Below are 19,028 nucleotides of genomic sequence, written 5' to 3' on the forward strand. Positions count from 1 at the left end.
TTATTATTTATTTCCTTATATCATGATAAATGTTTATTATTCATGCTAGAATTGTAATAACCGGAAACATAATACATGTGTGAATACATAGACAAACATAGTGTCACTAATATGCCTCTACTTGACTAGCTCGTTGATCAAAGATGGTTATGTTTCCTAACCATAGACATGAGTTGTCATTTGATTAACGGGATCACATCATTAGGAGAATGATGTGATTGACTTGACCCATTCCGTTAGCATAGCACTTGATCGTTTAGTTTGTTGCTATTGCTTTCTTCATGACTTATACATGTTCCTATGACTATGAGATTATGCAACTCCCGTTTACCGGAGGAACACTTTGTGTGCTACCAAACGTCACAACGTAACTGGGTGATTATAAAGGTGCTCTACAGGTGTCTCCGAAGGTACTTGTTGGGTTGGCGTATTTCGAGATTAGGATTTGTCACTCCGATTGTCGGAGAGGTATCTCTGGGCCCACTCGGTAATGCACATCACTATAAGCCTTGCAAGCATTGCAACTAATGAGTTAGTTGCGGGATGATGTGTTACGGAACGAGTAAAGAGACTTGCCGGTAACGAGATTGAACTAGGTATTGAGATACCGACGATCGAATCTCGGGCAAGTAACATACCGATGACAAAGGGAACAACGTATGTTGTTATGCGGTTTGACCGATAAAGATCTTCGTAGAATATGTGGGAGCCAATATGAGCATCCAGGTTCCGCTATTGGTTATTGACCGGAGACGTGTCTCGGTCATGTCTACATAGTTCTCGAACCCGTAGGGTCCGCATGCTTAAAGCTCAGTGACGATCGTAATAAGAGTTTTTGTGTTTTGATGTACCGAAGGTTGTTCGGAGTCCCGGATGAGATCGGGGACATGACGAGGAGTCTTGAAATGGTCGAGACATAAAGATTGATATATTGGATGACTATGTTTGGACATCGGAAGGGTTCCGAGTGGTTCAGGCATTTTTCCGGAGTACCGGGAGGTTACCGGAACCCCCGGGAGAAGTTATGGGCCTTATGGGCCATAAGAAGGAAGCACACCAGCCCACAAGGGGTTGGTGCGCCCCCTTTGGGCAGGAGGCCGAATTGGAGAAGGTTTGGGGGGTGCGGCCCCTCCTTTCCTTCTCTCCTACTCCTCCTTCCCTTCCTCTCCTACTCCAACTAGGGAAGGGAGGAATCCTACTCCCGGTGGGAGTAGGACTCCTCCAGGGCGCGCCATAGGGGCCGGCCCTCTCCCCCTCCTCCACTCCTTTATATACGGGGGTGGGGGGCACCCCATAGACACACAAGTTGATCTTCGTAATCGTTCCTTAGCCGTGTGCGGTGCCCCCTTCCACCATATTCCACCTCGGTCATATCGTAGCGGTGCTTAGGCGAAGCCCTGCGTCGGTAGAACATCATCACCGTCATCACGCCGTCGTGCTGACAAAACTCTCCCTCAACGTTTTGCTGGATTGGAGCTCAAGGGGCGTCACCGAGTTGAATGTCTGCAGAACTCGGAGGTGCCTTACGTTCGGTACTTGGATCGGTCGGATCGGGAAGACGTACGACTACTTCCTCTACATTGTGTCAACGCTTCCATTGCCAGTCTACGAGGGTACGTAGACTACACTCTCCCCTCTCGTTGCTATGCATCACCATGATCTTGTGTGTGCGTATGAATTTTTTTGAAATTACTACGTTACCCAACAGTGGCATCCGAGCCTAGGTTTTATGCGTTGATGTAATATGCACGAGTAGAACACAAGTTAGTTGTGGGTGATATAAGTCATACTTCTTACCAGCATGTCACACTTTGGTTCGGCGGTATTGTTGGATGAAGCGGCTCGGACCGACATTACACGTACGCTTACGCGAGACTGGTTTTACCGCCGTGCTATGCACACAGGTGACTAGCGGGTGTCAGTTTCTCCAACTTTAGTTGAGCCGAGTGTGGATACGCCCGGTCCTTGAGAAGGTTAAAACAGCACTAACTTGACAAACTATCGTTGTGGTTTTGATGCGTAGGTAAGAATGGTTCTTGCTCAACCCGTAGCAGCCACGTAAAAGTTGCAACAACAAAGTAGAGGACGTCTAACTTGTTTTTGCAGGGCATGTTGTAATGTGATATGGTCAAGACGTGATGAGATATAAGTTGTTGTATAAGATGATCATGTTTTGTTGAAGTTATCGGCAACTGGCAGAAGCCTTATGGTTGTCTCTTTATTGCATAAGATGGAAGCGCCAAATAATTGCTTTACTTTATCGCTATGCGATAGCAATAGTTGCAAGAGCAGTAGTTGGCGAGACGACCATGTGACGACACATTGATATAGATCAAGATGATGGAGATCATGGTGTCATGCCGGTGACGATGGAAATCATGACGATACTTTGGAGATGGAGATCAAAGGCACAAGATGATGATGGCCATATCATGTCACATATTTTGATTGCATGTGATGTTTATCTTTTATACATCTTATTTTGCTTAGTTCGACGGTAGCTTTATAAGATGATCTCTCACTAATTATCAAGGTACAAGTGTTCTCCCTGAGTATGCACCGTTGCGAAAGTTCTTCGTGCTGAGACACCACGTGATGATCGGGTGTGATAGGCTCTACGTTCAAATACAACGGGTGCAAAACAGTTGCACACGCGGAATACTCAGGTTAAACTTGACGAGCCTAGCATATAACAGATATGGCCTCGGAACACGGAGACCGAAAGGTCGAGCGTGAATCATATAGTAGATATGATCAACATAGTGATGTTCACCATTGAAACTACTCCATCTCGCGTGATGATCGGACATGGTTTAGTTGATATGGATCACGTGATCACTTAGAAGATTAGAGGGATGTCTGTCTAAGTGGGAGTTCTTAAGTAATATGATTAATTGAACTTTAATTTATCATGAACTTAGTCTTGGTAGTATTAGCATATCTATGTTGTAGATCAATAGCTCGCGATGTTGCTCCCAGTTTATTGTGTTCCTAGAGAAAAATTATGTTGAAAAATGTTAGTAGCAATGATGCGGATTGGATCCGTAATCTGAGGATTATCCTCATTGCTGCACAGAAGAATTATGTCTTTGATGCACCGCTAGGTGACAGACCTATTGCAGGAGTAGAGGCAGACGTTATGAACGTTTGGCTAGCTCAATATGATGACTACTTGATAGTTTAGTGCACCATGCTTAACGGCTTAGAATCGGGACTTCAAAGATGTTTTGAATGTCATGGACCATATGAGATGTTCCATGAGTTGAAGTTAATATTTCAAGCAAATACCCGAGTTAAGAGATATGAAGTCTCCAACAAAGTTCTATAGCTAAAAAGATGGAGGAGAATAGCTCAAGCAGTGAGCATGTACTCAGATTGTCTGGGTATTACAATCGCTTGAATCAAGTGGGAGTTAATCTTCCAGATAAGATAGTGATTGATAGAATTCTCTAGTCACCATCACCAAGTTAGTAGAACTTCGTGATGAACTATGATATGCAAGGGATAACGGAAACGATTCCCAAGCTCTTCGTAATGCTGAAATCAACGAAGGTAGAAATCAAGAAAAATATCAAATGTTGATGGTAGACAAGACCACTAGTTTCAAGAAAAGGGCAAAGGGAAGAAGGGGAACTTCAAGAAGAACGGCAAGCAAGTTGCTGCTCAAGTGAAGAAGCCCAAGTCTGGTCCTAAGCCTGAGACTAAGTGCTTCTACTGCAAAGGGACTGGTCACTGGAAGCGGAACTGCCCCAAGTATTTGGCGGATAAGAAGGATGGCAAAGTGAACAAAGGTATATTTGATATACAGATTATTGATGTGTATTTTACTAGTGTTCGTAGCAACCCCTCGGTATTTGATATTGGTTCAGTTGCTAAGAATAGTAACTCGAAACGGGAGTTGCAGAATGAACAGAGATTAGTTAAGGGTGAAGTGACGATGTGTGTTGGAAGTGGTTCCAAGATTGATATGATCATCATCGCACACTCCCTATACTTTCGGGATTAGTGTTGAACCTAAATAAGTGTTATTTGGTGTTTGCGTTGAGCATGAATATGATTTGATCATGTTTATTGCAATACGGTTATTCATTTAAGTAAGAGAATAAATTGTTGTTCTGTTTACATGAATAAAACCTTATATGGTTACACACCCAATGAAGATGGTTCGTCGGATCTCGATCGTAGTGATACACATATTCATAATATTGAAACCAAAAGATGCAAAGTTAATAATGATAGTGTAACTTATTTGTGGCACTGCCGTTTAGGTCATATTGGTGTAAAGCGCATGAAGAAAATCCATGCTGATGGGCTTTTGGAATCACTTGATTATGAATCAGTTGATGCTTGCGAACCATGCCTCATGGGCAAGATGACTAAGACTCCGTTCTCCGGAACAATGGGCGAGCAACAGATTTGTTGGAAATCATACATACTGATGTATGTGGTCTAGTGAATATAGAGGCTCGCGGCAGGTATCATTATTTTCTGATCTTCACAGATGATTTGAGCAGATATAATTATATCTACTTGATGAAACACAAGTCTGAAACATTTTAAAAGTTCAAAGAATTTCAGAGTGAAGTGGAGAATCATCGTAACAAAAATAAAAGTTTCTACGATATGATCGCAGAAGTAAAATATTTGAGTTACGAGTTTGGCCTTCAGTTAAAAACAATGTGAAATAGTTTCACTACTCACGCCACCTGGAACACCACAGTGTAATGGTGTGTCCGAACGTCATAACTGTACTTTATTAGATATGGTGCGATCTATGATGTCTCTTGCCGATCTACCACTATCATTTTGGGGTTATACATTAGAGACAGCTGCATTCACGTTAAATAGGGCACTATCTAAATCCGTTGAGACGACACCGTATGAACTATGGTTTGGCAAGAAACCTAAGCTGTCGTTTCTTAAAGTTTGAGGTTGCAATGCTTATGTGAAAAAGTTTCAACCTGATAATCTCAAACCCAAATCGGAGAAGTGCGTCTTCATAGGATACCCAAAAGAAAATGTTGGGTGCACCTTCTATCACAGATCCGAAGGCAAGATATTCGTTGCTTTGAATGGATCCTTTCTAGAGAAGGAGTTTCTCTCGAAAGAAGTGAGTGGGAGGAAAGTAGAACTTGATGAGGTAACTGTACCTGCTCCCTTATTGGAAAGTAGTTCATCACAGAAATCTGTTCCTGTGACTACTACACCAATTAGTGAGGAAGCTAATGATGATGATCATGTAACTTCAGATCAAGTTACTACCGAACCTCGTAGGTAAACCAGAGTGAGATCCGCACCAGAGTGGTACGGTAATCCTGTTCTGGAGGTCATGTTACTTGACCATGACGAGCCTACGAACTATGAGGAAGCGATGATGAGCCCAGATTCCGTGAAATGGCTTGAGGCCATGAAATCTGAGATGAGATCCATGTATGAGAACAAAGTATGGACTTTGATTGACTTGCCCAAAGATCAGCGAGCCATTGAGATTAACTGGATCTTCAAGAGGAAGACGGACGCTGATAGTAGTGTTACTATCTACAAAGCTAGAATTGTCGCAAAAGGTTTTCGACAAGTTCAAGGTGTTGACTACGATGAGAGTTTCTCACTCGTATCTATGCTTAAGTCTGTCTGAATCATGTTAGCAATTGCCACATTTTATGAAATCTGGCAAATGGATAAACAAAACTGTGTTCCTTAATGGATTTATTAAAGAAGAGTTGTATATGATGCAACCAAAAGGTTTTTTCAATCCTAAAGGTGCTAACAAAATATGCAAGCTCCAGCGATCCATCTATGGACTGGTGCAAGCATCTCGGAGTTGGAATATACGCTTTGATAAGTTGATCAAAGCATATAGATTTATACAGACTTGCGGTGAAGCCTGTATTTGCAAGAAAGTGAGTGGGAGCACTACATCATTTCTGATAAGTATATGTGAATGACATATTGTTGATCGAAGATAATGTAGAATTATTCTGCAAAGCATAAAGGAGTGTTTGAAAGGAGTTTTTCAAAGAAAACCTCGGTGAAGCTACTTACATATTGAGCATCAAGATCTATAGAGATAGTTCAAGACGCTTGATAAGTTTTTCAATGAGTACATACCTTGACAAGATTTTGATGTAGTTCAAAATGGAACAGTCAAAGAAAGAGTTCTTGCCTGTGTTACAAGGTGTGAAACTGAGTAAGACTCAAAGCCCGACCACGGCAAAAGATAGAGAGAGAATGAAACTCATTCCCTATGACTTGGCCATAGATTCTATAAAGTATGCCATGCTGTGTACCAGACCTATTGTATACCCTGCCCTGAGTTTGGCAAGGGAGTACAATAGTGATCTAGGAGTAGATCACTGGACATTGGTCAAAATTATCCTTAGTGGAATAAGGATATGTTTCTCGATTATGGAGGTGACAAAAGGTTCATCGTAAAGGGTTACATCGATGCAAGTTTTGACACTGATCCAGATGACTCAAAATCTCAATCTGGATATATATTTAAAGTGGGAGCAATTAGCTAGAGTAGCTCCGTGCAGAGCATTGTTGACATAGAAATTTGCAAAATACTTACGGATCTGAATGTGGCAGACCCGTTGACTAAACTTCTCTCACAAGCAAAACATGATCACACCTTAGTACTCTTTGGGTGTTAATCACATAGCGATGTGAACTAGATTATTGACTCTAGTAAACCCTTTGGGTGTTGGTCACATGACGATGTGAACTATAGGTGTTAATCACATGGTGATGTAAACTATTGGTGTTAAATCACATGGAGATGTGAACTAGATTATTGACTCTAGTGCAAGTGGGAGACTGAAGGAAATATGCCCTAGAGGCAATAATAAAGTTATTATTTATTTCCTTATATCATGATAAATGTTTATTATTCATGCTAGAATTGTATTAACCAGAAACATAATACATGTGTGAATACATAGACAAACATAGTGTCACTAGTATGCCTCTACTTGACTAGCTCGTTGATCAAAGATGGTTATGTTTCCTAACCATAGACATGAGTTGTCATTTGATTAACGGGATCACATCATTAGGAGAATGATGTGATTGACTTGACCCATTCTGTTAGCATAGCACTTGATCGTTTAGTTTGTTGCTATTGCTTTCTTCATGACTTATACATGTTCCTATGACTATGAGATTATGCAACTCCCGTTTACCAGAGGAACACTTTGTGTGCTACCAAACGTCACAACGTAACTGGGTGATTATAAAGGTGCTCTACAGGTGTCTCCGAAGGTACTTGTTGGGTTGGCGTATTTCAAGATTAGGATTTGTCACTCTGATTGTCGGAGAGGTATCTCTGGGCCCACTCGGTAATGCACATCACTATAAGCCTTGCAAGCATTGCAACTAATGAGTTAGTTGCGGGATGATGTGTTACGAAACGAGTAAAGAGACTTGCCGGTAACGATATTGAACTAGGTATTGAGATACCGACGATCGAATCTCGGGCAAGTAACATACCGATGACAAAGGGAACAACGTATGTTGTTATGCGGTTTAACCGATAAAGATCTTCGTAGAATATGTGGGAGCCAATATGAGCATCCAGGTTCCTCTATTGGTTATTGACCGGAGACTTGTCTCGGTCATGTCTACATAGTTCTCGAACCCGTAGGGTCCGCACGCTTAAAGTTTGGTGACGATCGTAATAAGAGTTTTTGTGTTTTGATGTACCGAAGGTTGTTCGGAGTCCCGGATGAGATCGGGGACATGACGAGGAGTCCCAAAATGGTCGAGACGTAAAGATTGATATATTGGATGACTATGTTTGGACGTCGGAAGGGTTCCGAGTGGTTCAGGCACTTTTCCGGAGTACCGGGAGGTTACCGGAACCCCCCGGGAGAAGTTATGGGCCTTATGGGCCATAAGAAGGAAGCAGACCAGCCCACAAGGGGCTGGTGCGCCCCCTTTGGGCAGGAGGCCGAATTGGAGAAGGTTTGGGGGGTGCGGGCCCCCCTTTCCTTCTCTCCTACTCCTCCTTCCCTTCCTCTCCTACTCCAACTAGGGAAGGGAGGAATCCTACTCCCGGTGGGAGTAGGACTCCTCCAGGGCGCGCCATAGGGGCCGGCCCTCTCCCCCTCCTCCACTCCTTTATATACGGGGGTGGGGGCACCCCATAGACACACAAGTTGATCTTCGTAATCGTTCCTTAGCCGTGTGCGGTGCCCCCTTCCACCATATTCCACCTCGGTCATATCGTAGCGGTGCTTAGGCGAAGCCCTGTGTCGGTAGAACATCATCACCGTCATCACGCCATCGTGCTGACGAAACTCTCCCTCAACATTTTGCTGGATCGGAGCTCGAGGGACGTCACCGAGTTGAACGTGTGCAGAACTCGGAGGTGCCCTACGTTCGGTACTTGGATCGGTCGGATTGGGAAGACGTACGACTACTTCCTCTACGTTGTGTCAACGCTTCCGTTGCCGGTCTACGAGGTACGTAGACTACACTCTCCCCTCTCGTTGCTATGCATCACCATGATCTTGTGTGTGCGTAGGAAATTTTTTGAAATTACTACGTTACCCAACATTTATGTCGCCGCTTTGACTGCTTCTCGAGGGGACAATCCTTCGCTGCGTCCTTCCGTTCCTCGTCGTTGTTTTCTTTGGGTGTGTCCACCATGTATACATCATGTGATGAAGTGGGCGTCCAGTGCCCTGTGGGCAGTGGTCCCTGTTCGTCTCCTGCATCGTCGTCCATACCATCGATGTCTTTGGAGTCGAAGTCGAGCATGTCGATTAAGTCATTGACAGTGGCTACTAAGTGGGTGGTGGGTGGGCGGCGAATTTCTTCGTCATTCGCATCCCAATCCTGCAGGACGTAGTTTGGCCAGGAGTCTCCTGACAAGGAGAGAAACCTTAATGAGTTCAGTATGTCGCCAAAGGGCGAGTGCTGAAAAATATCCGCGGAGGTAAACTCCATGATCGACGCCCAATCGGATTCGACAGGAACGGGCGCAGGCGGTTCGGAGTCCGTAGCCGGAGAAGGATCCGGCAGTTTGGCAACATGGCTCTCGTGAAGGGTAAGGTTGATATTCGGCTCGATCGCCGCAAAGGATACGGCCTCCGTGGCGGGATCTATCCACCCGTCCACGGATGGCGCAACTGGCTCTGAATTGAGGGTCGGAGCAGCTGTCGATGCGATTTCTCGAACACTGTCCAATGGTAGAGCTAAATCGTACTCATCGTGACCGCACGGCGCACAAGGCAGGGGCTCGAATCCGTCGAAGATCAAGTCTCTGCGGATATCGGCCATGTAGTTTAAGCTTGCAAACCTGACCTGGTGGCCAGGGGCGTAACTTTCGATCTGCTCCAGATGGCCAAGCGAGTTGGCCCGCAGTGCGAAGCTGCCGAACAAAAAGATCTATCCGGGGAGAAAAGTCTCACCCTGGACTCCATCGCTATCGATGATCGTAGGAGCCATCAAGCCTAACAGCGACGGCAAAGAGGAACTCTCAATGAAAGCACCAATGTCGGTGTCAAAACCGGCGGATCTCGGGTAGGGGGTCCCGAACTGTGTGTCTAAGGCGGATGGTAACAGGAGGCAGGGGACACTATGTTTTACCCAGGTTCGGGTCCTCTTGATGGAGGTAAAACCCTACGTCATTCTTGATTTATTCTTGATGATACGAGTATTACAAGAGTTTATCTACCACGAGATCGGAGAGGCTAAACCCTAGAATCTAGCCTATGGTATGATTGTATGTTGTCCTACGGACTAAAACCCTCCGGTTTATATAGACACTGGAGGGGGCTAGGGTTACACAAGGTTGGTTACAAAGGAGTAGATACCCATATCTGTACTGCCTAGCTTGCCTTCCACGCCAAGTAGAGTCCTATCCGGACACGGGACGAAGTCTTCAATCTTGTATCTTTATAGTCCAACAGTCGGCTGTCCGGATACCCCCTGATCCAGGACTCCCTCACCAAGGCTCTCTTTCTTTACCATGTTTCCTAGCAATGAAGTCTTTCTTATCATAACATTGATTCTTTGATTGTGGGTTATCAAGATCAATAGCAGGTTCAATTTCTATATCATTATCATTACTAGGTGGAGCATCATCATGAACATTATTATTAACATTATCACTAGTTTCAGTTTCATTACCAGGTTGTGTTTCAGCATCATAAATAGAAATATCATTTGGATTCTCAGGTGTTTCAATAATAGGATCACTAGAAGCATGCAAAGTCCTATCATTTTTCTTTTTCTTCTTTTTAGAAGAACTAGGTGCATCTAAATTATATCTCTGAGAATCTTGCTCAATTCTCTTAGGATGGCCTTCAGGATACAAAGGTTCCTGAGTCATTCTACCACCTCTAGTCATAACTCTAACAGCATTATCATTATTCTTATTATTCAATTCATTGAGAAAATCATTCTGAGCTTTAAGTACTTGTTCTACTAGAGTGGTAACCATAGAAGCATGTTTACTAATCAGTTTAAGTTCACCTTTGACATTAGCCATATAATCACCCAAGTGTCCAACCATATTTGAATTGTATTTTAATTCTCTACCAAAATAAGCATTAAAATCTTCTTGCTTAGCCATAAATTTATCAAACTCGTCTAAGCATGGGCTAGCAATTTTAGTAAATGGGATTATGGTTTTATCATATCTATAGAGAGAATTTACCTTTACTACCTGTGTCGGGTTATCAAGACCATGAGTTTCTTCAATAGGTAAAGGATTTGGATTATATGTTTCTTCAACAGGCGGTAAATTAAGACCATGTATTTCTTCAATAGGAGGTAAATTCTTAACATCTTCAGCTTTAATACCCTTTTCTTTCATCGATTTATTTGCCTCTTGCATATCTTCAGGACTGAGAAATAGAATACCCCTCTTCTTCGGAGTTGGTTTAGGAATAGGCTCAGGAATTGGCTCCGGAGGTGTCCAATTATTTTCATTTGTCAACATATTATTCAATAGAATTTCAGCTTCATCCAGTGTTCTTTCCCTGAAAACGGAACCACAACTATCCAGGTAATCTCTGGAGGCATCGGTTAGTCCATTATAAAAGATATCAAGTATTTCATTTTTCTTAAGAGGATGATCAGGCAAAGCATTAAGTAATTGGAGAAGCCTCCCCCAAGCTTGTGGGAGACTCTCTTCTTCAATTTGCACAAAATTATATGTGTCCCTTAAAGCAGCTTGTTTCTTATGAGCAGGGAAATATTTAGCAGAGAAGTAATAAATCATATCCTGGGGACTACGCACACAACCAAGATCAAGAGAATTAAACCATATCTTAGCATCACCCTTTAATGAGAACGGAAATATTTTAAGGATATAAAAGGAGTGAGTTCTCTCATCTTTAGTGGATAGGGTGGCTATATCATTTAATTTAGTAAGATGTGACACAACAGTTTCAGATTCATAACCATGGAAAGGATCAAATTCAACCAAAGTAATTATATCAGGATCAACAGAGAATTCATAATCCTTATCAGTAACAAAGATAGGTGAAGTAGCAAAAGCAGGGTCGGGTTTCATTCTAGCATTTAGAGATTGCTTACTCCATTTAGCTAATAATCTTTTAAGTTTAGTTCTATTTCTACAAGCTAAAATAGCTAAAGAAGCATCTTGATCAAAAACATAACCCTTAGGAATGGCAAGTGGTTCTTCATCATCACTTTCATTAGTATCATCTGATTCAATATTTTCAATTTCTCTAGCCCTAGCAAGTTGTTCATCAAGAAAATCACTAAGTGGCATAGTAGTATCAGGCATAGAGGTAGTTTCATCATAAGTATCATGCATAGCAGAAGTGGCATCATCAATAACATGCGACATATCAGAACGAATAGCAGAAGCAGGTGTAGGTGTCGCAAGCTTACTCAAAACATAAGGTGAATCAAGTGCAGAGCTAGATGGCAGTTCCTTACCTCCCCTCGTAGTTGAGGGATAGATCTTGGTTTTTGGATCTCTCAAGTTCTTCATAATGATAAGCAGATATATATCCCAAGTGACTCAAAGAATAGAGCTATGCTCCCCGGCAACGGCGCCAGAAAATAGTCTTGATAACCCACAAGTATAGGGGATCGCAACAGTTTTCGAGGGTAGAGTATTCAACCCAAATTTATTGATTCGACACAAGGGGAGCCAAAGAATATTCTCAAGTATTAGCAGCTGAGTTGTCAATTCAACCACACCTGGAAACTTAATATCTGCAGAAAAGTGTTTAGTAGCAAAGTAATATGATAGTGGTGATAACGGTAGCAAAAGGTAACAATAGTAAAAGTAATGTTTTTGGTATTTTGTAGTGATGATAGCAATAGCAACGGAAAAGTAAATAAGCGAAGAACAATATATGGAAAGCTCGTAGGCAATGGATCGGTGATGGAGAATTATGCCAGATGCGGTTCATCATGTAACAGTCATAACCTAGGGTGACACAAAACTAGCTCCAGTTCATTGATATAATGTAGGCATGTATTCCGAATATAGTCATACGTGCTTATGGAAAAGAACTTGCATGACATCTTTTGTCCTACCCTCCCGTGGCAGCGGGGTCCTTACGGAAACTAAGGGATATTAAGGTCTCCTTTTAATAGAGAACCGGAACAAAGCATCAACACATAGTGAATACATGAACTCCTCAAACTATGGTCATCACCGGTAAGTATCCCAATTATTGTCACTTCGGGGTTAACGGATCATAACACATAATAGGTGACTATAGACTTGCAATATAGGATCGAGAACACTCATATATTGATGAAAACATAATAGGTTCAGATCTGAAATCATGGCACTCGGGCCCTAGTGACAAGCATTAAGCATAGCAAAGTCATAGCAACATCAATCTTAGAACATAGTGGACACTAGGGATCAAACCCTAACAAAACTAACTCGATTACATGATAGATCCCATCCAACCCATCACCGTCCAGGAAGCCTACGATGGAATTACTCATGCACGGCGGTGAGTATCATGAAATTGGTGATGGAGGATGGTTGATGATGATGATGGCGATGGATTCCCCTCTCCGGAGCCCCGAACGGACTCCAGATCAGCCCTCCCGAGAGGTTTTAGGGCTTGGCGGCGGCTTCGTATCGTAAAACACGATGATTTCTTCTCTCTGGTTTTTTTCTCCCCGAAACTCAATATATGGAGGTGGAGTTGGAGTCAGAGAGGCAACAGGGGGCCCATGAGGTAGGGGGCACGCCCTAGGGGGGCAGGCGTGGCCCCCACCCTCATGGCAAGGTGGTGCCCCCTGGCCTTGATCTTTGGCGGGTATTTTTCTTATTTTCTCAAAAGTGTCTCCGTGAAGTTTCAGGTCATTCCGAGAACGTTTGCTCCTGCACATAAATAACACCATGGTAATTCTGCCGAAAACAGCGTCAGTCCGGGTTAGTTCCATTCAAATCATGCAAGTTAGAGTCCAAAACAAGGGCAAAAGTGTTTGGAAAAGTAGATACGTTGGAGACGTATCAACTAGCCGCGTCGATGTGAGACTTTCTCCTTTTTTGTCTTCTCACACAAACCTCCATCATCATATTCTATTCCACCCATAGTGCTATGTCCTTGGCTTGCGCTCATGTATTGCGTGAGGGTTGAAAAGGCTGAAGCGCGTTAAAAAGTATGAACCAATTGCTCGGCTTGTCATCGGGGTTGTGCATGATTTTAATGCTTTGTGTGGTGAAGATGGAGCATAGCCAGACTATATGATTTTGTAGGGATGAGCTTTCTTTGGCTATGTTATTTTGATAAGACATAATTGCTTGGTTAGTATGCTTGAAGTATTATTGTCTTAATGTCAAATGATAGACTATTGCTTTGAATCACTCGTATCTTAATATTCATGCCATGATTAGATACATGATCAAGATTATGCTAGGTAGCATTCCACATTAAAAATTATCTTTTTATCATTTACCTACTCGAGGATGAGCAGGAATTAAGCTTGGGGATGCTGATACGTCTCTGTCGTATCTATAATTTTTTATTGTTCCATGCCAATATTATACAATTTCATATACTTTTGGCAACTTTTATATTATTTTTGGGACTAACATATTGATCCAGTGCCCAGTGCCAGTGCTTGTTTGTTGCATGTTCTATGTTTCGCAGAAAACCCATATTAAACAGAGTACAAACAGAATAAAAACTGACGGAGAATATTTTTGGAATATTTGTGAAATATGTGAAGAAGAATCAATGCGAGAAGGTGCCCGAGGGAGCCACGAGGCAGGGGTTGCGCCCCTGACCCTCGTGGGCCCCCGTAAGGCGGTTGATGCTCTTCTTTGGCCGCAAGAAAGCTAATTTTTGGAGAAAATCGGGGTGAAGGTTTCAGTCCAATCGGAGTTACAGATCTTCGGATATATAAGAAACGTTGAAAGGGCAGATAGAGACAGAGAGACAGATCCAATCTCGGATGGGATCTCACCCCTCCCATGCCATGGAGACCAAGGACCAGAGGGGAAACCCTTCTCCCATCTAGGGAGAAGGTCAAGGAATAAGAAGAAGGAGGGGCCATCATCATCACCGCGATCTACACCAACACCTCCATCATCTTCACCAACATCTCCATCACCTTCCCCCTCTATCTACAGCGGTCCACTCTACCGCAACCTGTTGTACCCTCTACTTGAACATGGTGCTTTATGCTTCATATTATTATCCAATGATGTGTTGCCATCCTATGATGTCTGAGTAGATTTTCGTTGTCCTATCGGTGATTGGTGAATTACTATGATTGATTTAATTTGCGTGTGGTTATGTTGGTGTCCTTTGGTGCCCATGTAATGCCCTCGATGCGGCTATATCTCCTACGTGTCAAAGCACGACTTAGAGGCATAACCGCATTGAAAGCAATGTCGCAAGTGAGGTAATCTTCACACAACCCATGTAATACATAAGGGAAAGAGATACATAGTTGGCTTACAATCGCCACTTCACACAATTACATGAATAAAGCATTACAACAACCAGATACAATCAAGGTCCGACTACGGAACCAAAATAAAATAAGAACCCCAAATGCGACACGGTCCCCGATCGACCCCAACTGGGCTCCACTACTGATCAACTGGAACGGAACAACACAAAAGGACAAGATCTTCATCGAGCTCCTCCTGAGCTTGGTTGTGTCATCTGCACGGACTCATCGGCACCTACAAGCTGGTTTTGGAAGTATCTGTGAGCCACGGGGACTCAGCAATCTCGCACCCTCGCGATCAAGACTATTTAAGCTTATGGGTAAGGTAAAGGTATGAGGTGGAGCTGCAGCAAGCGACTAGCATATATGGTGACTAACCTGTTCGCAAAAGGGAGCGAGAAGAGAAGGCAAAAGCACGGTCGATAAAACTATGATCAAGAAGTGATCCTAGAACAACCTACGTCAAACATAACTCCAACACCGTGTTCACTTTCCGGACTCCGCCGGAAAGAGACCATCACGGTTACACACGCAGTTGATTCATTTTAATTACGGTCAACTTCAGGTTTTCTACAACCGGACGTTAACAAATTCCCATCTGACCATAACCGCGGGCACGGCTTTCGAAAGTTCCAATCCCTGCAGGGGTGTCCCAACTTAGCCCATCACAAGCTCTCACGGTCAACGAAGGAATAGACCTCCACCCGAGACATTCCGATCAGACTCGGTATCCCGGTACAACAAGACATATCGATAGGGTAAAACTAAACCAGCAACACCGCCCGAATGTGCCGACAAATCCCGATAGGAGCTGCACATATCTCTTTCTCAGGGCACACTCAGATTGTCCTAGGTACGGGCAAGCCAGCCCAGAGTTGCCCCTGGTGGCCACCGGCAGCTGACAGGTTGGACCAACACTCAGAGGAGCACTGGCCCGGGGGGGTAAAATAATGATGACCCTTGGGCGCGCGACCCCCAAGGGAAAAGAAAAAGGCTAGGTGGCAAATGGTAAAACCAATGTTGGGCATTGCTGGAGAAGCTTTACTTAAGGCGAACTGTCAAGGGGTTCCCATAATAGCCCAACCGCGTAAGGGACGCAAAATCCGGGAACATAACACCGATATGACGGAAACTAGAGCGGCAAGAGTGGAACAAAACACCAGGCATAAGGCCGAGCCTTCCACCCTTTACCAAGTATATAGATGCATTAATTAAATAAGATATATTGTGATATCCCAACAAGGAACGCCTCCAATCTTCACCTGCAACTAGTAACGCTATAAGAGGGGCTGAACAAAGCGGTAACATAGCCAATCAACGGTTTTCTAGGACATGGGGGGTTAAGGGTTTGACATGGCAATTTGGGAGGCTGACAAGCAAATGGTAGGCATCATAGCATTGGCATAGCAAAAGAGCGAGCAAACTAGCATAGCAAAGATAGTAGTGATTTCGAGGGTATGATCATCTTGCCTGAAATCCCGCAAGGAAGAAGAACGAGTCCATGAAGAAGATAAACGGACGTAGACGAACGGATCCTCACAAACTCGACGTTAACGGAACCAACCCGAAGAAGCAACACCGGAAAGAAGCAAACAACATAGTAAACAACCACGACATGAACATGGCAGGATGCACAATCAAGTATGATGCATGTCCGGTTTAAGTATGCATGGCATGGCAAAGTGCACAAACAATCCTACAAATTAAGTGGAGCTCAATATGCATCGGGATGCATATTGACAAAACACCACATCAATTATTTAGTTTTCTCTCATTTATGTACCCCAACAATATTAAATGTTGATTAACATGGCAAGAGGGTGAAGCAAATGTAAACTACCTATCTAGTCAAGGTTAAATGAGGCCGGAAGCAACGAAGAACAATTCCGGAAACTCCTCATGTGCATATATTAGGTTCGGTACTGTTCTGCCCTAAACATTTTTAGAGTTGTTAAACATGCAAGATGAGTGCACCATGTTAAACTAGGCATTTTTCTACCCCAATTACATATAAAGATTATTAAAATCGGAGTTACGGTTATTTAGTTATGAATTAAATCATTTTAACATGGCATAGGAGCAAATTAATGCAAACAACATTTTTTAACATTTCAAACATAGATGAAAGTTGGATATTATTAATCTACACAAAATTCTGAGCAAGTTTCATATGTAAAACATTTTAATCCAATGCACGGTTAGTGAGTTATTAAATGCATGAACTAGGGGGACTATTCTGCAAAATTGGCGATCTCTGGATAAATAGGAAAAACGTTCAGGCAGAAAAAAATATAGAGCTGGGCCGAAACTGGCCGGCCCAACGAGAGAGAGAGAAAAAAAGGAGGGGGCGGTGGCCTCACCCAAGTGGGCTCGGCCCAGGAAGGGAGGGAGAGGCAGGCCGAGGGAGGCCGGCTGGAGCTGGGCCGAAGGCGGGGCGCTGGCCCGCGCGGGGGTGAGGTCAACGGGCAAGGGGAGCGAGCGGCTCCTCTGCTCGCTCCCGAGCGGTCATGGCGGCGGCGCACGACAGGGCCGGCGAGGGTGGAGGTCAGGGACGACGGAACGGGCAGATCAGGCCGGGAACTGGTGGATCCGGCCCTCGGCGGCGGAGGACAATGTACTAGGCGACCCGAGGCTACATGGCGGGGTTGCCCTGCGAAGAAGAGAGAGAGAGGACATGAGAGAAAGCACGGGGAGGACGGGAAGAAGGCCAGACGGCGAGGCTCTCGCCTGAGAGATCAGCGGCGGCGACACAGCGGGCCCCGGCGACGAGCTGCATCATCGAGGGGCTCCTCCCGTCGAGCGGAACCTGAAGCGAGCGCGGTGGCGGGGATCCGGGCCTGCGCGGGTCTCAGATGGGCTCAGCGGGCCGCGGCGAAGTGGGGCGGCGCGCAGGCTGAGGTGGCGGGCGCCGATTGGGTGAGGGCGGCGATGTGATGATGTGGCGGCCTGCTATTGGCCGGAGCGACGTGGCGGGAGGCGGCGGACGCGTCCGGCGGCGGAGTGGACATGTCCAGCGGCGCTGAGGGAGGAGTTTTAGGGTTTCAGGGAAAAGATCCGAAAACGAAAATGAAGGGGTCTATTTATAGAGGTAGAGGGAGCTAGGAAGCTCCAAATGAGGTGCGGTTTTCGGCCACGCGATCGTGATTGAACGACTGAGATGATGGAGCAGAGTTAGGTGGGTTTTGGGCCAAAATGGAAGGGTGTTGGGCTGCAACACACACGAGGCCTTCTCGGTCCCTCGGTTAACCGTTGGAGTATCAAACGAAGTCCAAATGATAGGAAACTTGACAGGCGGTCTACCGGTAGTAAACCAAGGCCGCTTGACAAGTCTCGGTCCAATCCGGAAATGTTTAATCCCCACACAAGAAAGAAAGGTAGAAATGACCACCGGAGGAGAATGGAACGCCGGATTGCAAAACGGACAACGGGGAAAATGCTCGGGCCATGAGACGAACATGTATGCGAATGGAATGCACATGATGACATGATATGCAATGCATGACACGCAAGCAATGACAAGGCAACACCAGCGAATAACTGAACGACACCTGGCACATCGGTCTCGGGGCGTTACAGCCCATCATATGAGCGTGCGCATGGATCACACCATAGGGTTAGTTGTATGTTGATAGGACTATGTATTGGAGGTCAAGAGTGACAGAAGCTTCAACCTAGCATAGAAATTGATGCATACGGGATTGAAGGGGAACCAATATATCTTAAAGCTATGGTTGGGTTTTACCATAATGAACGTTAGTAGTTGCCGATGCTTGCTAATAGTTCCAACCATAAGTGCATAGAATTCCAAGTCAGTGATGACATGCTAGCAGTGGCCTCTCCCACACAAAACTTGCTATCGGTCTAGTATAGTAGTCAATTTGCTTAGGGACAATTTCGCAACTCCTACCACCACTTTTCCACACTCGCTATACTAACTTTATTACTTCTTTATCTAAACAGCCCCTAGCTTTTATTTACGTGCTCTTTATTATCTTGCAAACCTATCCAAAAACACCTACAAAGTACTTCTAGTTTCATACTTGTTTTAGGTAAAGAGAACGTCAAGCGTGCGTAGAGTTGTATCGGTGGTCGATAGAACTTGAGAGAATATTTGT

This window comes from Triticum aestivum, chromosome 7A (genome assembly GCF_018294505.1).
Source record: "Triticum aestivum cultivar Chinese Spring chromosome 7A, IWGSC CS RefSeq v2.1, whole genome shotgun sequence".
In the NCBI taxonomy this organism is placed as follows: Eukaryota; Viridiplantae; Streptophyta; class Magnoliopsida; order Poales; family Poaceae; genus Triticum; species Triticum aestivum.